Raw genomic sequence first — 6978 nt, 5'->3', positions numbered from 1 at the left:
ACTGCCTCGAAGAAAGTACGCTTTCAAAAACTGCCACGAAGAAAGTACGTTTTCAAAAACTGCCACGAAGAAAGTACGTTTTCAAAAACTGCCACGAAGAAAGTACGTTTTCAAAAACTGCCGCGAAGAAAGTACGTTTTCACAAACTGCTTTCTGCTTTCTGTTTTCGTCGCTTCTTTTTCCTTTTTCTCATGATAATTCTTGACGTTATCGGTAAAATAATTTTAGATATTCATATTTCGATGTAATTTTTTTCGTTGATTTCAAATCTGACCCCAATTTATTAAGGGCGCAGCGCGTATATTCCAGATCTTTTATTCATTGAAAACACGGGTCTTCAAGCATAATTTTCAATGAGGCGATAAACATTTTTGATGTATTTTTTTCCCTAGAATACGATGATGTCATTTGTTTTATCATAAAAATTACATAGCAAGCGATACAAGCGAAAAACCACTGGAAAGTCGTTTGATTTATCAAAGAAACACTTGAAAAAAGCCTCCGGGCGTTCGGTAAGTAATTTTTATGAAAAAATCATTAACACCACCGTATTCTACGTGAAAAATAACAGCGGAAACGTGTATCACATTATTAAAAATGATGAGTGGAGGGTCGTGCACTTCAAAAAAGTAAAATATGGAATGTAAGTTTTGCAATGTTAAGAGACACTTGGTTACTGAATTTATAGCGGGCTAATACAAATTAATTCCAATAATGTGATGCATGTTATCGAAAAGTATAAACTTTACAGAAAAAAATTAATACTATAAAGAAAACAATTCAAATTACTCAAAGTATGCGCGTGAATTTTTACAGAGCTGTCTCGAACATTTTTGGATTTTTGAATTTTGACTATATTTCGAAGAAATAAAAAAATTTTACTAAAAATTCTGACATAATTTCTGCGAATTAACTGAGTAGGAAGAATCAAAGAACATTATGTTTGTTTTTTGTTTTGCATAGTTATTATTTGTTTTTGTCTGTACAACAACAATTTAAAAATTTTAAAATTTCATTTGTTTTTATATTTTCATTTTTTTTATATTCTTCGTTTTTCTTTTTATTTGTAATGTTGAAATATTTTTCTGCTGCAACGGGTTCCGATTTAATTAATTAATAAAATCGGGCCCGTTACACTACTTATTCTACAAGTGCTACTCTTTACTATGAGCAGCTTGAAAACAAGTTTTGAAGTGATATAGTTTGCACCCTTTACAAATCTTTGTAGTCCCTATAATACAAGATACAAAAATTTACAGCTGTGTTAATTTACGATTTTCTTGTTGTTTTTCAGTAATGCATTTAATAATCAAAGCGTGTTAACGATTACTTTATTCTTACTCGAGATAGTCGTGTTGTTAAAAGCTTTGATTATCAACAAATATTAACAAAAATATGCATATGAAAGCTCTAGAAAGTGCTGGCTTTTGTCAGAATTAACAAATCATATCTTAAACAATTAAAAAAGAAGAATTCTTTCATTGTATAAATTCGTTTTCATATTTCTATCTAAAACCATTCTTGGCTTATAAAAAATTTGCTTCTTCTTTGCAAGACGTAGTTTTTGCAGTCTAATAATGACGTATGATATTTTATAATATAGTTTTAAGTTTCATTGATTTCGGCATTCAAAGTTAAACGTTCGTAATTAGCTATAAGTGAAATAGATTAAATTTTGTGATTTTGTCGGAAGGTAAAACTTGCTAACTAGAAGCAATATGATGAAATCGTGTAGCTTTTTCTCATTTAGAGTAGATTTACATTAAAAAAACATTCTATTTAAAAAACAATTAAATTGTTTCCGGCAATACTTTACGTTACATCAGAAGGTATTCTTTTTCATTTCTTGTAATAAATTACAAAAATTTTAATTTAAAAAGTATAAAAGTACACGTAAAGTAAGTTTGTTTATTGTTACATAACAATTTTAAAATAAGGTAAAATAAACTGGTGTCATAACTAGATTTTCATTATTATGGCTCCGAAATAAAAGAGAGACGAGTGGAAATCAGTTTACATGCTAGAGTTCAAAACTCTATAAATACTAAACAAAGTTACAGCAAGGTTACAATACAATATAGTACATGTATGTATTGGTCGTAAGATACTGTCGGCATCGGCAGTAAACACGCTGTCATTCAACAGTGAACTGCCGAGTGTGCCGCATCGTTGAAGTGTTCCAGTAAAATTACTACGCGACATTTAATTCATTATTCATTGTTTGGTAGCATCTCAATCGTACTGTAGGTAAGTACTGTGCAAAAATCGTCGGTATTGATTTAATATTACTTTAATATAGTGCTCTTGAAAACGAATGAAACTTTATAAATTTTGCATTGACTTGATAACATAATATACATTATAATATATTTCAAACCACAGTGATTGTTATTGTTGATCAATTTTAATTAATCAATTGCAAGTATTATAATAATACGTTAAAATGTTAGTTAAGAGTTAAAGGTGTACGATACGTCAAACATACGCCGAATTCCTGATAGCACGTGTGAACAGCTTATTTCGGAATTTAGTATTATGTACATCGAATATACATATATATATATATATATAATATTATATACTAGTCAAGTCATATACTACACTGACATTGTGGTATACCAACGTTTTGGGCACTGTCTGATCCTCACTCTATCGCGCGCATTTCTTGAGCAGTGACGTACTTAATTATTAATTATGCACTATCACTCTCTTAAGCTTAAAATTAATCAATAATATTCATTGAAAATAATACTTAATACATTTATTAATTACTATGAAAAAATAAAACACAATTTACTTTTCGCATTCAATTAAAGCAGACTTAAGTTACTCTTGTGGAAAGTTATCTGATCATATCATACGAAATACACAAGGTCATAATTAATTGTTCGTCGCTTTTCCAATAGTTAAATTCTACAAAATTATAGTTATTGAAAACCCAAATAATGAGAGCATTCCATCGAGCACTTGATTTTTGTGCACGAGAACTATTTTTTTACGTATTCAATTTTTTAGTGAAGAATAATTCATGCATACACCAACTTGAATGAATGAGCTATATTTTAATTATTTATCACGCTGGTGAGCTGACATGATGAAATAATACAACGAAATTAATTAAAAAATAACTTTATATTATGCCTTTTAACGTCGGGTACGCTTCGTTCGCGTTATGTTTATCAAGCTCTGCAAATGAATTTTTGGATTCATACTTACATCTAAATTTGCCAAACAAATATTTGTGTACAGTACATGTAGAACACGAATAATAAAAAATTTCGTTGAATAAATTCGCGATGGATTAACGAGTTTTACAGAAAATTATTTATGGTTTAGTCTAGTGATTTTAAAAAAGAAATATTTTTATGTTTATATTAGAAAAAGATGCAACTATTTCGATTGAAATCAGTTATTACAGAAAACATTCTATATTTTATCTGTAATAGTAAATATTTTACATTTTTAAATACCATTAATTTATAGTCGTGGCGCGTATTTACGTAAGTCTATTAAAGAATCTATTAAAGAAATATTAGTTCTGCGTATAAATTCGAGTGAATTATAAAGTCGAATTATTAAATATTTTCCTAAACAATTCATTTTTAATTGTAGCCTGTAATTTTTTATTTTACAACATAATAATATAGACATCGATGTCAGGTACTGATAGAGGTATTATTAATTCCTCCAAATATTTGAGGCAAAAAAATGTCGATTCCGATAATGATGATATGCCTGAAGAAATAGAAGACGATATACCAATAACTCCTGAATTCGAGGCTGCATTGAATGAATTCATAAGTATTAAAATTGAGATCCCTGAAGATGAAAGTGATGATGAAACTTGCGAAGAATCAGATGGTAGTTTAGAAAATAAAACGGCTGACGAGCCACATGAACAAAGCGAGGAATCAGACGACTCAACAGACAGCGATGATCTCGAATCGGAATACCCAGATGAACATTCCTCACAACGTAAAAAATCTGCAGTTCACGTCAGTATCAACATTGGTGATAGCTCGAATAGCTCTACAGTTCGCTTCTTGAAAAGAAACACTAAGCGAAGACCTCCGAGAAACCTGCAACCTCGTATGCGAAAAAGGCAAACAAATAAGGAGTTGTGGGTCGACGTCAGTGCCAAAAAAGCACGTAACAGTGGAAATACTGGAATCGGACGAGATGGTAAAGCAATTAAAGCCAGAAAAGTGCTCAGTGGATGCAATAATAAATGTAAAAAAAAATGCCGGACCAGAATTGATATGGAGGACCGCCTCCATGCCCATAAAGCATACTGGAATTTAGCAAGTGCAAGTGAAAAATGGCAATGTTTAACTGAATGGACGAAGAGTACAAATGAACCATTTTCTACGGATGAAGACTCAGACTCGGACTCGGACTCGGAAGGAACTTCAACTTACCAAAACAGATTTGAATATTATTTACCAAAGAAAGAATCTCAAGAAAAAGAAATCGTGTGTCAAAAAATATTTTTGAATACGTTAGGTATGTACAAAAATATATTATATATATTTTTAATGCTACTTAACTCACCTTCGCGTCCTAAATAATAAATATCCTATTAAATAACAGTATTACGCTTTAAAAAATTTATGGGCTCTTTGATCATTAATATCTAAATACATATCTCATTCGTATAGTACTGCAAACTAAGAGGCTCTTATGCGAAATATCAAATTTTACGCCCTAAAAAAATATTTGTATTTATTCACATTCTGATTGAGATGACATTCATGTTGAAAGGATTAGAATTTTGAGTGTAAGTTGAATTAGTATGTCAGTAATTTCAACGAAAATTTTACATATTTTTGATTTCTTTTGTTAATTAATAATATTATCACACAGTTGCATTTGATGATGAGTAAATAAATTCTAATTTGCAATGAATTAAATGACATTAATTTATTCTAGCAAAACTGATTTACACAAAGTTTTATTAGATAGAATGGCGTTCATTCATTCATTGCAAAGTAATTAGCAATATTATATTCAGCAAAAGATGTGCTATCTTGTACATAGTAAAACTGTAAGGTCGGTAATAATGATAATTACCAAGAAGACCTGGTATAACGGAAAATTGTATTTTGATAAATTGTTTAAGTAAATGTATGTTTAATGTTTTTTAGATATATCCAGAACAGTTGTTCGGACGGCACATAAAAAGAAAAAGGAATCGGGAGGAACCGGAGTAGTTGGAAATGATCAGCGTGGAAAACACACGAATAGACCACACAAATACCCCGATTGTCTTGTCAATTTGATAATAGCTCACGTCAATATGTATCCCACAATGGAGTCTCATTATTGTTGAGCGACTACAGATCGAAAATATTTAGAAGAGGGGCTTAATGTATCCAAAATGACACGTATGTTGAATTTGGCTATCAAGAAGAAACACAACATAGACAACATCATTTCAACACAAGCCTACAGAAGAATTTTCACCTTAAATTTCAATTACGGATTTTTCAAACCGAAAAAAGATCAGTAAGTAATTTTCACTATGCAATAAATTTATTAATACTTGAATTCGGCTACAAATTAGTCTGTAAGGTGGGTTACTGCTAAAATTCTATATCCTTCGTTTTTCCATAAAATTGTATTGAAATTTTTTGAATTATTATTCTGTTTGAAGTAACGAAGTTTTCGATCCAACAATTTCTTTCATGTACTAAACCAATTTTATACGTATTTATAATGAAGACATTTTTTAAGCCTGTTTTCATCATGTTCTCAGTGAGACAGTGTTAACGAAATTGAATTTGGGATGAGGGCTCATTCTCTTCCTTCAAAACTAAAGAAAAAAAAAAGAGACCGTGTCGCAGGACACGGGGTAAGAACGTAGTTCATTCTAGTATATACAGTGTAAAAAAATCATGATTGAAATTTAATGAAAAAAAACCATGCAGCAAACAACAAAATAGTGCTTGAAATAAATTTAATGCAAAAACAGAACATTAACGTAGAGATCTTCAAAATTAATGCACATTTACTTAAATGTCATGTAGATGCTTATTGAATATTCATGTTCAAAAATAGAAATTTCAAACTATATACCACGGTAAAAAACAAAAATTAATATTTATTTATAGATATTTATTGCTATTGTCATATATTTTCAATATTACTTTGTTGATTATTAATTATCAAATTGGAATTTTGCAGACTTTAAATTATTTATACTTATACCGAGATTCGATCCCACGTCCTTTGAATTGAGAGTGACGCGATTCGTCACTTTTTATAACGGTACATTTTCTGCGGACTAACATCCCTTCGCTAATATTTTTTACGGACTAACATCCCTTCGCTAACGGGAGATAAAGAACTTCGTTCGAAAAACTCTATGAACCCGAATTTGTCTAATGTAATTCTGTACTGAACTCCATCATGAAGTATCAAAGAAGACAGCGTCTTGACTCTCCAATTTCAAACAGTACTTAATTAAAATTTTCTACATGGCCAAATTGACCACGAAGGAAACAGTAATTTACAGAAATTGTTCATGGCTCAATTTAAATAATAAATCGTATGAAATATAGTTCAAATGAAATGCTTTTGCTAAAAATATTCTTCATGTAGTTTGTAGTCAACTGCAAAACTTTTCATGAGAATATTCATCGTGGAACTATTCTACATCATTATAAATCACTCTTAATAATGAGATGAACATTATTTCACGCGTAGATTTGAATAGTAAATAATGAGAAGTATAATATAAGGGCGTGGGCAATGGTCATTTTACCATATAAAGCAATTCATAATGATGTAGAATAGTTCAATGCAGAATATTTTCATAGAAAGTTTGGCAATTGACTGAACATTTTTGAAGATTATTTTTAGCAACAGAATTCCTTTTTGAATTCTACTTCGTATGATTTATTATTTACATTTAGCCATGAACAATTTCTGTATATTACTATTTTTTTGGTGATCAATTCAGCCATGTAAGAAATTTTA

Source organism: Phymastichus coffea, unplaced genomic scaffold (genome assembly GCF_024137745.1).
Source record: "Phymastichus coffea isolate CEN01 unplaced genomic scaffold, Cenicafe_Pcof_1.1 PCOF00101, whole genome shotgun sequence".
NCBI classification, from domain to species: domain Eukaryota; kingdom Metazoa; phylum Arthropoda; class Insecta; order Hymenoptera; family Eulophidae; genus Phymastichus; species Phymastichus coffea.
This window is presented reverse-complemented; position numbering follows the sequence as displayed.